The following is a 19,197-nucleotide window of genomic DNA, read 5'->3' as shown; positions in this document are numbered from 1 at the left end:
AACTTAAAGTAACCCATTTCTATGAATTTACTTTCTGCCTCATGGCTTTATTAATTGTATCCCATTTTCCGTGTCTGGCTGGCTTTTCCCTGAACCTGGCACCTCTGCCCTCCTTCATCCCAGAGAGCTCTCTCCCTGTTGGCAAGTCCCACCTAACCTCTTCCTGCCTAGCTGTTGGACGTTTAGCTCTTTATTAAACCAATGAAAGCAACACAACTTCACAGTGTATAAAAAGATTATTCCACAACACATAAGGCCCCAGAGTTTGATCCCTAACACTGTGCAAAAGAGTTGGGAAGAGGTAAGGAAAAAGAAGCGCTAAGTGTAGTAAATGGGACCCAAAAGACCAAATATGTGATTCTACCTATATGAGGTACCTAGTGTAGTCAAAGTTACAGAAGGAGTAGTGGTTACCAAGGATAGGGAGGCAGAAATGAAGAGTCATGATTGAATGGGGACAGTTTTTTTTTTTTTCTAGAAGAAAAGTTCTAGAGATAGACAGTGGTGATGGTAATCCAATAACATGAATGTACTTAGTGCCACGTTCAGACACGTTTAAAACTTGTTAGGTGGATAAATTTCATCTTATGTGCAGTTTAAAGTTAAAAAGGAAGGTGATTGAAATGTGAGTCTTTTGAGAATCAGTACTCCAAATACTACCCAATATATCAGAGACTCTAGATAGATCCATTGAGAGAAAACAAGAGCTAATAAACACTCCAATCACATGGAGATTAATATGTGTCTTGGAGAAATAGAAGGCTTTTGTTGTGCTGGGTTTGAAGATGCTGGTATCAAACCCAAGGCCGTGTGTGTGTGTGTGTGTGTGTGTGTGTGTGTGTGTGTGTGTGTAATTTATTTATTTATTTATTTTGAGACAGGGTTTTTTCTGTGTGGCTTTGGAGCCTTTCCTGGAACCCACTCTGTAGCCCACGCTGTCCTCGAACTCACAGAGATCCACCTACTTCTGCCTCCTGAGTGCTGGGATTAAAGGTGTGTGCCACCACTGCCCAGTGACCCTGTGTATGTTAAGCATGTCCTCTACCAGCAAGCTACACACCTGACTTGAAGTGAAAAAGTACAGCATTTCATATTGCCAGTTTTAATTTTTAAAGTATTTTCTAAATAAAACAGACAGAAGTACAGAAGTTTGTTAGTGTCGGGCTAGTTTTTTGTCAACTTGACGCAAGGTAGGACTACCTTGGGAAGAGGAAACCTTCACTTTTGTTTATGTCAAATATTCCCTGATCTCTTCTGATCAAAAGTTCTTTGAGACAATTCCATCAGCCTTAGCCTTAGAATCAAATCATCTGACTTGCCCATTCTGAGAATGGCCCCGTAGATAGCGTAGGTTTTAAACTGGCCATTAAACCAGCCCGTGACCCTGCCAACCCTGGCCACATTCATCTGGATGGATGTGTGGTCCTTGGCACTAAAGATGCGGTTGCTCACGGGCACGTACAGGTCGGAGAACTTGTCGGCACCGTTCTGCATGTCAAGGCGGTGGCTGCTCACTAGGCCAGTGAGATCGCAGAAAGGGGGCATTTTCTTGAGCAGTGCTATCCCTGGTCAAGTGGTCCTGGGGTATATAAAAAAGCAAACCGAGCAAGCCAATAAGCAGCGCTTCACCATGATTTCTACCTCAGATCCTGCCTCCGGGTTCCTGCTTTGAGTTCCCACCTGTGTTCCCTTCATAAAATAAACCCTTTTCTTCCCAAGTTGCTTTTGGTCATGGTGTTTTATAACACAGCACTTGAAACCTAACTAGGACAGTTAAATGTCATTTAGACATAAAGTTCTATGTTCATCCACAGAATGAGAGCTCTTAAACATTTTAGTACTTTTTTATTATTATTATTATTATTATTATTATTGGTTTGTTTTTTTTTCCCCCCCAGATAGGGTTTCTCTGTGTGGTTTTGGTTCCTGTCCTGGAACTCACTTTGTAGACCAGGCTGGCCTCAAACTCACAGAGATCCGCCTGGCTCTGCCTCCCGAGTGCTGGGATTACAGGCGTGCGCCGCCACCACCACCTGGCATATTTTGGTACTTTTTTTTGGACATTTTTGCAAAGAAAGGAAAGGGCTCCTTAATTGAATGTCCTCATAATTCTTTATAGATACAGCTCAAGATCTAAACTGTGTTACAATAAAGCATGATACTTTCCCAAGTATAGATTAGAAGCCTTGTTATCCCACTGGAAGTAAATAATTTTTCTGAAGTTGATTGCTCAATAAATATTAGAGACATAGAGTTATTTGTTAGTAACATAGGATTACTTGATGTCAGACATTCCTGGGCAAAATGCAGGAAATACGTGGGGAATTTTTAAAGTGATTTCAAATCAATTGAAGTCTCTTTGCTCTTCTTAAATATTATGTTCTGCAAATCCATCTGTCTACATTTATCTCTAGCAGCTACAATTTGTTATTTACATAAAAAGACATTTTAGATTTGGCTGCCTCCCTATATGAGATTTTTTTTTAACCTCAATCATTTTGTAGGAATATTTAAAAATAACCATTCTTAATGCAAAGATATTGGGAGTTTCATCTAGCTTTGATTCTTGCAAGTATCTCCAGAAATAGTAGTTGACAGTCCTGGCTGATGACTGAGCATAGCAGGAGAACTCTTATAAACTTGGGGCTCCATGCTTTTGAGGCTGTTGCTTGAAGACAAATAACCAATGTGTATGCTGCCCAGTGCTTTGCTCTATCTGTCATAGAGTCAGACTTGGATCATAGGCTGCAGGCGCTTGCATTTTCTGTTCTCTTCCCTTTGATCTTATACTGATATTCCTCTCTCTCTCTCTCTCTCTCTCTCTCTCTCTATATATATATATATATATATATATATATGATATATATATGTCTTAGAACTTGTGAACTGAACTGAGCTCTCAAAATTTAACCCTAGCCCTCAACACCTCAGAATGTGCTGTATTTGGATATAGGTAGGGTTTTTAAAATGGCTTTCAAAGGAGCCAGTTAGGGTGGCCCCTATACACTCCGACTGACATCCTTATAAAAAGAGGAAATTTGGACACACAAAGAGTTATCGGGAATAGATGCTCACAGAGGAATGGCTGTGTCTGCATACACCAAGAAGATGGCCATCTGCACACCACAAAGAGAAGCCTCAGAAGAAACACATCAGTACCTTGACCTTGGACATCTAGCCTCCACAACTATGAGAAACAAATTTCTTTTGTCCAAGTCACCCACCCTGTACTATTTTGTTTAGGCAGCTTTTGGAAATTAGCACACATGTCAGATTCCAACTTGATATTCGCTCGTAGGTGCACTCAGACCAACACAAGTTGTAGAAGAGACGTGAGAAGACACAAGTTAAAAGTTCAATGACTATTTCACTCCTGCTAGTGAAAGAGGATGGCATGCTAAGGAAGATGAGCAGTTCCTAGCACAAGGTGGTAGCCCACTGGCTAAAGGCTCTGTCATTGTTGACCTGGGAAAGGCTAGTAGAGGGAAAGCCCTTGTAAGTATAACTTCAGGAATTTGAAATACATTGGAAGATGAAACCTATAAGGAGAGTGGGGGTGTCTGGTTACTGCTAACCAGACTCCAAAGAGGGATAGTGGAAAAGTCAGAGTCTTCTTTGGTGGATGACCAAGTTTGAAAGACTGAGAATCTCTTTAGTAGTTTACTGAGAAATTTGTCCTTGTAATTAAAGAACTGACACAGTTGAGCCCCAGATAGACTTGATAGTCACAGAGCTGCAGGGTTAGACCCCTATTTGAAAAAGCCAAGAAACACTGAAACAATGGGAGGACGTCTAGGTGGGCATCCTTAAGGATGCTTGCTCTGCAGGTCTCGAGTACTTTCAAAGATGGCAGAGATGGTCTGCCTCTCTAAAACATCTGTAGGAAAAGTGGCTACAGAATCACTCTCCCACAAGAACCACAGGAGCTGTCCTTACCTCCTCTCCTGGCTGCCAGATTTTGCTCCAAGCAAAACTCAGCTGGGACATGATAAAGGAGATTTTATATTGCAGAGCTAAATGGGTTAACTAATGTGCACAAAGCAAGGGAATGTTTCAGAATTTAATTTTGAGGTTGCTTGGTCAAAGAGGCTGGCATATAAAACTAGACAAGACTCATTGACTTGGGGGCACTTCTTCAGACATAGGATTCAACACCCTAACAAGGACAGGAGAATGAAAGTCACTGCTGGAGTTGTCATAGAAGCCTCGAGAAATGATGGCCAATGCTGAGCAAAGGAGAAATGTTTTTGAGTTGCCCCAATACCTCACAGAGGAATAAATAGAAATGTGGGACATGAATCGGTACTTTGTATGAGACCAGATCATGGTTTCACAGAAGAGTCCAAAAGAAACACCAGTTACGAAGGCCACTAAAAATGCCCTGGTAATAGGGGCAACAGTGTCGCTAAGGTCTCGGTTGTACTGGGCTGACAACTGGAGAATCCCTGACAGAGCTGGGACTCACGTAGTTATAGGAATGATATCACTCCGATGTCCATTAATGGAGGCCAGATGTGCTGTTTAGTCATCAGATTCTATGAGGTCCAGTTACCATAAAGACCTACAAGCTGTGGCAAGAGAAACAGTAGAAATGTCCGAGTGATCCTGGTCTTTGTTAGAGACCATCACCCCACTTTGGCCATATTGTCCAGTAGAGCTTTATATCGAAAGTGTCAGAGGTGTGGAAAGATGCACTTTGGGGCTTGTGGTGCCTACTTTTGTGTTAATCTGACTGGGCTGTTGAGTTCCCAGATACTTTGATTAAAGACTATTCTGTGAGCATGTTTCTGAATAAGATTAACATTTGAATTGGTAGACTCAGTAAAGCACTTTGCCTTCCCTCTGTCTTGAGCCTCAGCCCATCAGTGGAAAACCTGAATAGAACGAAAAGATTAATAAGAGGGACCACCTACCTGGCTGCTTAAGGTGAGACATTGATTTTTTTTTTTTTGGCCTTTAGGCATGAACAGAAAAATCAGCTTGTTGTGGGATAATCTTTTTGTATACTGTAAAGATGTGTCTCTTTCTGATTGGTTTAATAAAGAGCTGAATGGCCAATAGCTAGGCAAGAGAGAATAGGCAGGACTTCCTGGCAGAGGGAAACTCAGGGTTAGAATCTAGGTACAGCAGAGATTCCAACAAGATGCAGAGCAAGTCAGACATGTACAGAGGAGAGGTAACCCAGCTACATGGGGAGAATGTAGATTAATAGAAGCAGGTTAATTTGAGTTAAAAGAGCTAGTTGGGGAAAAGCCTAAGCTAAAGGCCAAACTTTCATAATTAATATTAAATCTCTGTGTCATTATTTGGGGGCTGGTGATCCAAAGATAATCCAACAAGAAAGCTAGTTACATCAGTTCTTAGTTCTCAGGATTTCCAGCCTTCAGACTCAGACTTGAGACATTGTCCTCCCAGGTCTTGTGCATTTAGACTGGAATCAATTATACATTGCTTCTCCTGGGTCTCCATCTTGTTGACTAGAGATCTTAGGATTTGTCAGCTTCCATAGTCACATGAGGCAATTATTTTCTTAATCCCTGTCCCTCACCCTTTCCCTCTTGAGGGACTAGGAGTCAGTCAGATCTTTGATAGGTACAAAAACAAAGGGAAAAGACTCTAAGATTAATGTATGCTTCACTCAACATTTAAGATGGCTGACTTCTGGGTTAACCTCTTTCTCAGGCATTTGTTACAGTAATGAAGATTTAGTAAGATTGGAGCCCACCTCTGGGCCCTAGTATGGCACTATTACTTGGGGAGATCGCTTGGCCATATTAGTGACAGGTTGACTATATTGGGTTGCTTTTTATTCTGGAGGGGACAGTGGTCCCTTTTCACAGTGGTAATCACCTGTTCGGGGTATTGCTTTTCTTTTCCTATCCACAAATCTTCAGGTAGAACTGTTACCATAACTCCCATGGTCAGGAAGCTTATGGTAGACCCAATCCACAAGCACAGAACACTGTGAAGCAGATTTTTACTTTAGCATGGAAGAGCTGGGGTGCAGCCTGGTGGTAGCACACACCTTTAATACCAGCACTCAGGAGGCAAGGCCAGGAGGATCTCTGTGACTGTGTGAGTTTGAGGCCAGCCTGGTCTACGGAGTGAGATCCAGGACAGGCACCAAAGCTACAAAGAGAAACCCTGTCTCAAAACAACAACAACAAAAACCCCCAAAAAAGAGCTGAGATGCAAGAGTAGGCCCATGGAGTCCACTGGTCATACTATATAAAACAAGAGTTTTGCCTCAGAGAGAGCTAGGGTGATTTTATTAGGGTGAAAGTGAAGGGCTGTTCAAAGTCAACTCTGAAAGAATCAGGATGTGTAATACATATTATGACCCAAGTGAGAAAAGGAGGCATGCCCACTACCCAAGGACTGGATACTGGAACAGCCCCAATTACCTTTCCTACCAGTGACCCACTATTTCCAGTATCCCAAATCCGGGCTTGGCAGAGCTAGTCCTCAATGGGACTACATTCTAATTAAGAAGCACAGCAAGTATCTAGTGATCTACAAGCAGTGACTGCTGCAGGGACACCCAGACTCAAGTCCAGAGACCAGTTAGTAAAAAGAGGTGTCACTATCATGACAGAGATAACTGGCTCTGACCCGTAGGAGGACAGAGACCTGGTCAAAGCCCAGGTGATACATTTAGATGTCTCCTATTATTCTTATGGCCTATTATAACTGAGTGAGCACATGGAACAAATATGACCAGAGAAGACCTGAATTGTCATGAGTTGAGATTTGGATCATATCACCTCATAGTTCACCAAGACCGGCCAAGGTGATACTAAGGGTGAGGGGAATTTAGAGAGGGTCATAGAGGAGAGGAAAACAGTATCAGCTGTGTCGTCTGAGATCAAATGTTCTAGTTAATACCACTAATTTTGCTCTAGAAGTTTCCCTTTAGGAAGAGAAACCTATGGGAACATGGAAAAGCATCTCAAAACCTACGTGATGGAATAGATCTGTGGGTAGTGACTGTCTGTGATGCATATGAAAATAGTCCTTTCAGATTGTCTATTGCGGGTCACAGGTAATTGATTAACCCAGATGCTGACTTTCAGGAACCACCATTGTGTTGGCAATTGAGACCATACTTCCTAGCTAATGACTTAACATGGCAGAGTACCAATGCAGGCTCATTCCTGCAAGACTCGGGGCCCAACTAATGTTCTGATTTGGTTAGGAACTACACATAAGATTTAGATTTCAGAGGGATATTTGAAGAATAATAGAAATTTCTCAACTTTAATGTATTATTTTATTATTTCTTTGAGAGTCTCCTAAAATGTATTTTGATCATATTCACCCCTGCTCCTCCTCCAACCCCTCCCAAGTCCACCACCACTTCCTTTCCCCACTCTCCCAACCTCATGTCTTCTTTTTTCTTTTCTTTTTTTAAAATAACCCCCAATTTGTGGTACTTATATACTCACAGGTGGGAGGGTGTCTTTTGGAGCACAATCAACCTACCAGAGGCCACACCCTTCGAGAAAACTGACTCTCCTGTCCCCAGAAGCATCAACTGTCAGTAGCTCCCCAGCTAAGACTGAGGACTCATGGGCCCGTCCTCCCTCCTAGGAACAGCATATTTAATGCAGATAAAATAAAAGAGGTAGGGTCAGCTAGATGACTCTGTGGATAAATGCACTTGCCAAGCAAGCCTGACAACCAGAGTTTGATCCTCAGAACCTACAGTGGAAAAGAAAACCAACTCTGAAAAGTCGTTCTCTGACCTCCACACACGCTCTATAGCATGTGCCCACACATAAACACATGCAGCAGTAATAATGAATGAAAATTTTAAAATAAAATCAGAGACCAATGAAACAAAAATACATAAGTATTATATTTATTTATTAAATATGTGAGAGAAAAATCAACAAAATAAAACTTAATCATCTTCTAAGATAATAAGGAATAAAATAAACTGTCAAGACTAGCTAAGAAAAAATGAAAAAATTACTAATATTAGCAATAAACAAAGGGACATCACTATGGGTCCTATAGACATTAAAATATAAGAGAATACTACATATAACTCTGTGCCAGTTTGACAGTTCACATGAAATGGGAAATGTTAGATTACAAAACAAAACTTATCAGGACTGACACCAGAACAAACAGAACATTTTATATTCTAAGGGAATTGAGTTCATAATTTAAACCATCCTACAAAGAAAACTCCAGATGGCTTCTCTGATGAATTCTTTCCAACATATACACTGCTTTTAGAAAGGCATAAAAGACATATTCACACTTTGTAACGTTTCTGTTTTTTTCTATCTGTGGCTTCACATCTCCTGTCCTCTCACATCACTTATTGAGTACACCTATGTTCAGAGCGTAATGTTAATATTTTGGATACAATGGTGAATAAAAGGGGTTTATGGGGGGTGAGGTTGTAGGAGGAACTTAGATGCTGTTTGAAGAAGCAGATACATAAAGTAAATGCAATGAAGTAAGTGCTAATAAAGATATGTATAAAGTACTATGACAGATGGAGATGAAATCCAGGGAGGGGAAGGCTTTTCAGGGTGGAGAGAGACAGAATGGACGACAATGTGTCTTGTGGTTTGGGCATTCAAAATCTGGGAAACAGATGTTTAAGTTTTTTTTTTTTTTTTTTTTTTTTTTAAAGCCTCAATCTTTGCCCCTTATTCCCTAACCCTTAAAAAAAAAACTAAACAAACAAAAAAACTTGTCCTTGGTTCCCATGTTTTATACATTCTCTCTAAATGACTTAATTCATTCTCACACTTGTCCCTGTCATATGCAAGTTAAGCATCCCAACGCCTGTGTCTCCAACCTCCACATCTCTATAGAGCTCTTGACTTAAAGATCCACAGTCTAAGAACTCATCTACTGGAGGACTTTGCTGTCACACCCGCCCCTAAAATCACCATATTTCTTCCCTTTTGACGAAGTTTTCCCTCGGTGGCCTGTGTCCTCCAGTTTGTACACTATTTCTCTGCTTCCCTTCATGTGGTGAGATGCCTCACTTCCTTTCTCTCTGCCGTATCTACTCTAGTCCACTGAAGTCTCGCCCCCATTACTCTTCTGAGGTTGTTCTCATCCACATCACAAATCGTCTGCATGCCGTCTAACCCAGTTCTCACTCACTTGACACAAACAGCGCTAGCCTGCTGACCACTTCTTTCTAGAAAGACATCTTGACGTCCACTGTCCATTGACATTCTTCCCACCTCACCAGAACTCCTTCCCAAACTCTTCATTAGATCCCCGTTTCTCTTAACTTTTAAGAATTTGCTGCCAGGCGGTGGTGGCGCACGCCTTTAGTCCCAGCACTCGGGAGGCAGAGCCAGGTGGATCTCTGTGAGTTCAAGGCCAGCCTGGGCTACAAAGCGAGTCCCAGGAAAGGCACAAAGCTACACAGAGAAACCCTGTCTCGAAAAACCAAAAAAAAAAAAAAAAAAAAAAAAAAAAAAAGAATTTGCGACTGGGGCTGGAGAGATGGCTCAGTGGTTAAAAGCACTGGCTGCTCTTCAGAGGACCTGAGTTCAATTCCTAGCACCCACATGGCAGCTCACAACTGCCTGTAACTCCAGTTCCAGGGAATCTGACACCTTCACACCAATGCACATAAGATAAAGTTAAATAAATTATTCTTTTTTAAAAAAAGAGTTTGCAACAGGTAGTGGTGGCACACGCCTTTAATCCCAACACTCAGGAGGCAGACAGAGACAGGCGGATCTCTGTGAGTCCGAGGCCAGCCTGGTCTGCAGAGTGAGTTTCAGGACAGCCAGGGCTACACAGAGAAATGCTGACATAAAAGAAAGGGGGAGAGGTGCATATTCTAGTCCTCCACTTTTGAACTAATACCTGTTTTTAAAGATTGATTTATTTGTGTTTATGTGTGTGTGGATTTTGCCTATAATGTATGTATGTGCACCACACACATGCTTGGACCTGTGGAGATCAGAAGAGAATGTCAGATCTCTTGGAACTAGAGTTATCGATGACTGTGAGCCACCATTTGGATTCTGGGAACTGAAATTGGGTTCTCTGCAAAAGCACCCAATGCTTTTAACCACTGACCCATCCATCTCTCCAGCCCCAATACTTAATTTTTATACTCATTTCTTAGAAAAACTATCATTTATAGGTGATTGAGGGATGGTTCAGTAGTTAAGAGCACACACTGCTTTTGCAGAGGACCTGAGTCTGGTTCCAGCACCCATGTCCAGAGACTTATAATGTCCTGGAACTCCAGCTTCAGGGGATACAATGTCCTCTCTTGTCTCCTGGGTCACCTGCACCCATATGTACATAGCCACACACAGATACAAACACATACACATCAAGACACTGTCTCAAAAATAAATAAAAATCAGATAGGTGTGGTGGCACATAGCTTTAATCCCAGTACTGAGGGGGCAGAGGCAGGTGGATTTCTGTCAGTAGGAGGCCAGCCTGACTACATAATGATGTTCAGGTTACCCAAGACTGCACAGAGACCCTGCCTAAAAGGGAGTTATTTGTGTCGTTGTTTCCAAAAGTCTGTGTCTCTAGCCTCGGCCTGTCCCTTGAAACACCACTCATCTCCACTGGCCGCCGTACATGGATGTCCTGATCATGCCAACTAAAGACCTCCGAGAACACTTATTGCTGATGCAGAGAAAAGGCACCCAGCACCCACACCGGGTGACTCATAGCTTCCTGTAACTCTAGCTCCAAGGGATCCAATGCCTTTTTCTGCTCCCAGGAAGCAGAGATAGATGAATGCCGGTACTCATTTTGGTACCTTAGCTGCCTGCCTGCAGGTGCACACAGATGTGCACCCACACAAAAATATATAAATAAAGAATATATTCTCAAACCCTGAGCTTCGGTTTCCTCTGCTCAACCCTTATTCTCTTGTTCATCCCTATTTCAGTAACGGTGATGGTCACTATTCATTGTCAAGTTGACTGGACAGGAGAGAGCCTCTGGGTGTGTCTATGAGGGTGTTCCCACAGCTGTTTAAGGAGGAGGTAAGACTCATGGACTGCTGTCCTTGACTGGAGAAAAAAAAAGGAGGAAGCTAGCTGAGTACCAGCATTCATCTGCCTTTGCTTCCTGACTGTGGACACAATGTGACCAGCCACCTCACGCTACTGTCACCAAGCCACAGCCACTCTTGCCATGATATCTTTCCTTCAGTGATGGACAGTACCCTCAAACTGCAAACTGAAATAATACTTCCTCTCTTAGGTTGCTTTCTCTGGGCATTCTGTCAGAGCAATGAGAAATCTAATACGGTAATGGTTTTTCCATTCATCTTGTTACTCAGACCAGGAATTTGGGGGAACTACCAATCTTTTATTTTCCTAATATCTTCATTGACTCCTTTAGTACATTTTACCAGCCCCGCCTTCTACTTCAAATCTGATTAATGACTTCACACTAATTGGCCATGAGTCTCTCCTGAGCCATCATCATCTTTCAGTCAGGCTCCTTATTTTTAAAAAAAAATGTACGTGTGCACTTGCGTGTGAAGGTGGGTGCACTGATGTGTGTAGGCACATGTAAAGCCAGATTGTCGTCTCTAACTTCTCTCCACATTTTTCTGAGACAGCATCTCTCACTGAACCTGAAGCTTGCCACTTTTGGACTGGCTGGCCAGATGGCCCTCAGGTTGTCCTGTTTCCTGCCAGGCCTCACGTCTGGGGTTACAGTCATGAACCACCGCACATGTCTTGTACGTGGGTTCTAGGATCCTAAAGTCTCTGCGCCATTACAGCAGGCTCTTTACCCACTGAGCCCTCGCCCAGCTCCTGTGCCCCTTCTTTCCAATTGGCATCCGGCTTCTACTCTTCATCCAGTATAGTCTACAGTACATAAGGAGGTGTTATTCCTCTGGTCAAAATTTTCTAGTGATTTGCATCACACTTTGTCTTGGCTTCCTATTGCTTTGATAAAACATCATGACCAAAAAAGCAACTTGGCAAGGAAAGGGTTTATTTTAGCTTATAGTTGTAGTCTATCACAGAGGGGAGTCAAGGCAAGAACTAATGCAGAAACAATGCAGGAATTCTGCTTCCTGGCTTGTTTTCCAGGGTTTGCTCAGCCTGCCTTCTTAGACCACCCAGGACTACCTGCGTGGGCATATCACTGTACTTGGTGGTCTGGGATCCCCTACATCAATCATTATGATTTCTTCAGTTGAAGTTCGCTCTTCTCAAATTATCCAAGACTATATCAATTTTTTTTTTTTTAAAAAAGCAAACAAACAAAACTAGTCAGCACACACTTCAAAGTTCTTTCCATGACTTCAAGGCCCTCATGGCCCAGCCTCTTGCTACGTTATGACTTTCTCTCCTCCTCTTCTCCCCTTTCTTTCCTCTGGGCTTCAGTTACCATAGCGTCATTGTTTCTGAGCCCCATGACAGACAGGTTCATTGCTGCCCATGGATCTCTGTACTGACTCTTCACTCTGACGGAAGGCCTTTTCTCCTAATATCCACACGGCTCACTTCCTCACCTCATTCGGGCCTCTGCTGAAACGTCACCTTCTCCAGGGGGAACCGTCTATCTAAAGTAACTATTCCATTTGCTGTGCTTTCACTTTGCTCTATATGTTTTGTTTTGTTCTTGAGACAAGGTGTTGTTATGTAGCCCAGACTGGCCTAGAACTTGCCAAGTAGCCCAGTCTGTCTTTGAACTCATGATCCTCCTGCCTTGCATCCCAGCATGTTCTGCTCTATTTACCCAAGTGTATAACAATGTAGGCATTATCTCATATATGCAGTCGCCTATTGAATGTATGATGTGACTTCTAGAATTGAGCTGCACAGTAACCAAGTTCTGCTTAGTTCACCTCTCAAAAGTTTCTTGACCTATCTTCTCTCCATCCGCATAATCTCCACCTCAATTCAGTTGTGATCACTTGCTTGGACTACTTTGGTATTCCTCCTCCCCACCCCCCACTACTACAATGTGATAGCCTTCTGGCTGGTGTCTGTTTATATCTGCTCTCTACAGAAAACCATTTTGTGAAGGACCCTGTCTTTGCATATTAGACAAAATAAGCCTCTTTCCACAGCATGCAAACCATCTCCAACCACATCTCCCACCTCTTCCTCCCTCTATTCCCCCAGGAGCATCATTTGTGTTTCTTTCTTCTATCCTGGACCACGCTCCTGCTTCTGCTTTTGTGCCCTTTCCTGGCTCACAGAGGGCTAAATATTTCCTCCTTTGGTGATGCTTCTCTTGCATTTTTCATATTGTACATAATTTTTTTTTTCAGAGGAGAGGTTACAAATATATGAACCCCTGAAGAGGAGAAGGCTGTGCCTTACTCATGGAACAGCTCTTGTCACATAGTAAGTGGAGGTAGAAATATGGCCCAGCGTGTCCAAAGAATAAGGAGTTATACATATGGATACTATGAGGCACAGACGCACAAAAGCTTGACGTGCTGGGGCAATGGAGAAACCCAGTGTCTGCAGCTTGGTAAACACGGGAAAGGAGCAGGAGATGACTGGACAGACTTGGTTGAAATCACAGGAGTCTGGCTGGAAGACTTTAAGCAAGATAATACCAAGATCAAAATTCCTTTGAAATGTCATTAGCAGATAACAAGTCCTGAGCAGGGATGGGGCCGTGGCTCTGAAGTTACGAGAACTGGCTTTTCTTCCAGATGACGTGGGTTGGGTTTCCAGCACATATGATGACTCACAACCATCTGTAACTCTGGTCTCAGGGAACCCGATGCCCTCTTCTGGCCTGCATGGTCACCAGGCATGCAGGATGCACAGATGCACAGACATACATGTGGGCAAAACACCCACAGGCCCACACGCATTTTCTTTAATAGCATGGGTTTGGTATGGTGGTGTACATCTGTAATCCCCATACTCAGTAAATAAAAGCAAGAGGATCAGGTGTTCAAGGTCATCTTCAGCTTCCTATCCAACTGAGCCACTAGACTGTCTCAAACAAACAAAACAAACAGATGGCGGTGGTGAGCTGGGTTTGGTGAATCGTGTCTGGAAATCTTAGCAGGTAGGAGGCTGACAGAACTGCTGTGAGTTTGAGGCATGTTTCACAAAGCAAGTTCTAGGCCATCCAAGCAAGGCCCTGTCTCAAAACACACTGTACACAGGGCCAGCAAGGTGGCTCAGCTGATAAGGGCACTTGCCAAGAAGCCTGACCACCTGATTTGGGTGTCTGGAATCCACACGGTGGAAGGAGAGAACCAACTCCACCAAGGTGTTCTCTGACCTCCACACACACATCATACCACACATCCCACAAATGTAAAATAAATACGTAATGAATTGGATCGAAAGGACATAAGCATGAATGGAGAGCCCAGAAGGGCATTTCATCAGCAGGCCCAGCAAGAGGTAAAGGTGGGCTAGGCTTAGTTGGGGATGGTAAGAAGCACACGGATCCAAGCTCATCTTACAGGTGAAAGGATAAGACAGAGTAAAGGAGGGTGAGGGAGATGCATTTGCACAACTGAACGACCAGCGGACTCACTTTCTGAAATGGATTTGTCAGAGTGAGGCTCAACAGGGTAACAATTAAGGGTTGAGACTTCACATGCTCGAACATGGGACACATAAAGAAGTATATCAAAAAGACATTGAACACAGGAGTGCAGATTGCAGAAGAGATGTCTGTTCTGGGAAAAATAACTGTCTGTAAAACCCTAAAAGTTGACACGAGAGCCCAGGGTCTTGAAAAAGAGGAGTTATGTCTGATGTGGAGAGTTGGTTTGGAGATAACAAGAACATGAAGCTGAAAAACCATCCGACTTTGAAATGCCCCAGGATAAGGACAGAAGATGAAGGAAAAAAAAAAAAAAGGCTAGACACGAGGTGCTTGAAGATCGTCAGGGAGTGTGGGAAAGAGGCCAGTAGTTTAGAAGATAATTACCCTGGGACGAGAGATGAGCTGGATAAATGACGGAAAACTAAAAAGGCGGAGACTTCTACGGAGACAGAGGGGCAGTGAGGAGCACCCTCCGGCCCTCCCTCAGCTGCGTTCTCAGTTTCAGAAAATGCGGCTTCAAAGAGTTGTCTTTGGGTTTTGCAGATTAAATAGACAAAAAAATTCTACCCCTGCTTTTTCGAATAAAGTCAGTCTCATGTAAGTTTAAACAAGGCAGGAAATCTGGCAGAGTGAGGCCAAAATGGAGAAAGTGTGGTATGGGTAAGAGAAAAATAAGTAAAAGTGAGCTGGTCATGTGGCACACACTCTAATCCCAGCACTCGGGAGGCAGAGGCAGGTGATCTCTGAGTTTGAGGTCAGCCTGGTCTACAGAGTGAGTTCCAGGACAGCCAAGACAGAAACCCTGTCAGGAAAAACTGAAAAAATACTTATATAAGTATATGGTTGAGTGATTAGTGTCTAAACGACTAGAGGTTAGATCAATAGAGCGAGGAAATAGAGCTAGAGAATGAGTCCAGTTAGCTGGTTAACGAGTTAATTGATCATTCCGACGTGAGAATCCGTGTCAAAACCCCCGAGCATGGAGGCTTAAAGGAGTTTCTTGGTAGGAAGTGCACCTGGAAAGCGGTGCATCCCATCACCACAGGGAGGGAGTGTGAATACCGCACCAAGACCCTCCCGGGGCTCACTGTATCTATCACAAATGTCATGCCTTCCTCAGTTCCGTGCATCATTTTTGCAGCGTACTGGACCTGACTCCCTCCTGGGAACCCACAGGTTCAGTAAACCAGTTTTCTTTCACACTCGGTTTTCCAGGCTTTAAGAGACTGGTGTCACCCACAAGGCCCCAGGATGGAGACAAGCCCTTGCTCATTGTAATTGATTCTGAAGTGATCTGAAGCTCAAAGTAGGCTACTGGGGTCCCTACCCAGAATTCCGGTTAAAGCGTTCATGGGCATGCTAGGGTCAGAGGTAAGCAGGAGTAGATGGTTTGGCTGACCTATACAAGGCCCTAGGTTTGGTCCCTAGCATGCCAGGTAGGTGGAGTGTATTCCAGGGGGACAACAGGGCTTCGGATACAGCTCAGTGATCGACTACTAGTCCTGGGTTCATCCCTCAACACTGGGGCAGGGAGAGCAGCATGTAAAGATGTAAACCCAGAGTAATGTGGGCCACCGTGGGGAGGGGATCCTGGAAGATGAGGCCAGCACAGAGAAAAGGCAAGCAGAAAGAGAAAGATAAAAATAGAGAGACGGAGAAAGAGAAGCAGGCAGAGAGCCACACAGAAAGACGGAGAACTGGGAGCTGATGGTGTGAGCTGAGCCCTTCGAGACAGCCTGGTCTACAGAATCACAAGAACTCTTGGACTCTTTAGTTAGAGGAGGCAATCCACTGCTTTCTTTGCTGAAGCGCATGTAAGTTAAGAGTCTGTATTGATAGAATTTGATGAATTCACTTGGTTTTCTGGTTCAAGCAGATTTGAAGCAGCACTAGAGGAAAGGTTTTGTGTGGAGGAATGTGAATCATCAGTGAGTTCACTGATTTTTAAAATGTTTCAAACCCTGAACAATTAACCAAATAAAATGCAGTAATTTACTATTTGGAGCTAACACCAAAAGTAGGCAGAAAAAAAATCTCTCTGTCTCTGTCTCTGTCTCTGTCTCTCTCTCTCTGTCTCTCTCTGTCTCTCTCTCTGTCTTTCTGTCTCTGTCTCTCTCTCAGTTTTTTTAGACAGAGTTTCTCTGTGTAGGCCTTGTTTTCCTGGAACTCATTCTGTAGACCTGACTGTTCTTGAACTCAGAGATCAGCCTGGCTCTGCCTCCCAAGTGCTGGGATTAAAGGCAAAATCTCTCTTGCAAAACAAGAAAGAAAAGAAAAAGAGAAGTTTGCTTTCTTGGTCATGACTCATTACAGCACATTATCTTACAGGGCAGGACAATGTTTCTGTTAGTGTAATTTTTCTTCATTATTGCTTTTGTGTGCATATGATGAGGCAGTCAGAGGACAGCCTTGTGGAGTCTGTTCTCTCCTTCCACGTTTATGTGGGTTCCAGGGATTGAACTCAGGTCATCAGGCTTGCTCGGCAAGCACTTTTCCAGCCTCCAGGATAATGTTCCTAACCCTAATAACATCTCCTATTTTTGTAACTGACCTCAGCATTCCCTCACACTTAACGCCGTCTTTGGTGTCCTCCCTCACCAAGAAGCTGGAATGCCATTAGTGATGCTTCTGTTTTAATTCCCCATAAAACTAAAGCAACGAGCTTTATTCAGGTATATTTTACATGTCCAGCACTTATGCTCTTTAAATTAAAAACTAAATATTACATAACACATTTGGAAGCAAGCATTGTGAGCCTGGCATGGCAGTATATGCCTATAACCCCCCTGCACTTGAGAGTGAAAACAGGAAGGAGGGTTGGGAATGCAAGACGACACTCCGTTCATGAGACCCTGTCCTCCACCCTCCCAAAAATCCAAAACATCAACAAAAACAAACCTTAAAAACACAGTGCAAAACGTCCTCTGGCCACTGCTGGCCCTGTTGCTCTCTGAATGGTCACTGTCTCCCAAGCTGGCTCCCTTCCTGAAGTCCCCACCAGGTCTGTCTCTGACATGGCTGTTTGGAAGAGCTTCCCGACCTGACTTCCAAGTCCAGCTCCCTGTGGGGTTTCAGGAGTACTGTCTCTGGCTGAAATGACCTCTCCCGAGTGTAGGACAGAGGGTCACAACTACTGTCTGACTCTTCCCCATCCCCTGTGGGTAGATTTCTTACTTCGGAGCCCCCTTGAGCCAGGACCTTGCTGGCCTTTTGGCCAGGAGAGTGTCGAGGAGGAGGGTGAATTTGGAAGAGGTGGGGTCTGGTGGCAATGAGAGAGTGAGGGGGCTTAGAGTAAGGTTCTTGTGGAGAAGGGAGAGAGGAGAGAGAGTGAGTAAAGGAAGCTGCTGGCTGACGTGTCAAATGATGGTATCACACCACAAAATACCCAAACCTCAGTGCTTAAAAATAGCACAGTGTATCAGAGGGCCGGCATGTAGAAATGCTGACTCGGAAACCTGACTGCACCCCTGACCTGCAGGCAGAGTGGCCTCTGAATCTTGCTAATTTCACTCAGAGACACATCTTCCCACCAAGAGATTCCGCTTTCTGAAATATCCTTGGCCTCAGCCTCGGCAGGCCCTGGCTCTGAGCTGGGAAGGAAAGCCGTTTGCTTAGCTCGTTTTGCGCCCTGCAGCCAGATTAACATTGCAGACTCAGAGCTGCTGTTACACGCTGGGGTTCAGGCACCAAGCTGTCCACGTGTGGTGGTCTTTAACCGCCACAAAAGCCATCCGTAGTGGATACTATCATCAGCCCCATTCTGTAGATTAGAAAAATGCTTAGAAAAAAACACCTTGAATAGGAAACACAGCTACTGAGCAGCAGAACTGTCCAGTGACTAGACTCTAGTCAGAACACTTCGTCCTAGAAACAGCTTTGGTGCCCAGTCTTATGTTAATTCACAGGTTCTGCTCAAAGCTTACGCATAATGGGAGGCGGAGGGTCACGAATTTGAGGCCCATCTGGGCTACATGGTAGTAAGATTCTGTCTCAAAACAAACAAACCAACCCAAGCCATGAGTAGTCAGTAAAATCCAGGCATTTCTCATTCAGGGCCTTTACCTTCAAGTGCCATTCAAACATTATTTCCTACCTCTTGACTTTCGTACATCTGATTTCCAGGGTAAATGGAAGTATTTGCTTATCATAGGTATACCCATATCTCATACTTTACGCCCTTGTTTACATAAGAATGCTTTCTCTGTCTCATTTCAGAAAACAATGGAATATTTAAATCGTTGCTTCATACAATTATCGTCATGATTTTCATTACAATAAGGGGCCGAGTAGACGGCTCGGTACGTAAAGGCACTTGCTCAAGCCTGGAGAGTTGCACCCATGCGCTCTCACGCCTCCTCGCCTCCCTACATGCATGAATAATACAAAACTCTTAAAGGTGTTCACTGTGTTAAGTGCCACTGATTTTCATTCTCATATAGATATTGTTCTTAAACTATTTTTTGTTCTGAAATACGTATAAGGTTCAGGGTCTTTGGAATGTATTATTTTATTTTGTTTACAAATTACTCATAAGTCCAAATCTTACAGAAGTAGAATTCCAAATAATAAAAGATATTTTGTCCAAAGTAAGTCTTCTTTTCCTTATTATGAGACAAAGTCTCACTATGTGTGTGGTCCAGACTGACCTCAAGTCATGATTTTCTTGCCTTCACCTCCCAAGCACTG

The 19,197-nt window shown here is 43.5% G+C and overlaps 1 pseudogene; it reads right to left on the bottom strand.

Annotated features, from left to right (window-relative positions):
• Window positions 1–969: 969 nt before the first annotated feature.
• On the bottom strand, window positions 970–1,538 carry LOC114699943 (annotated as a pseudogene).
• Between the last annotated feature and the right edge of the window lie 17,659 nt (window positions 1,539–19,197).

The sequence above is a fragment of the Peromyscus leucopus genome, chromosome 6 (assembly GCF_004664715.2).
Source record: "Peromyscus leucopus breed LL Stock chromosome 6, UCI_PerLeu_2.1, whole genome shotgun sequence".
Taxonomy (NCBI): Eukaryota; Metazoa; Chordata; class Mammalia; order Rodentia; family Cricetidae; genus Peromyscus; species Peromyscus leucopus.
The sequence above is the reverse complement of the archived record's forward strand: the minus strand, read 5'-3'. Positions and strand labels throughout refer to the sequence as shown.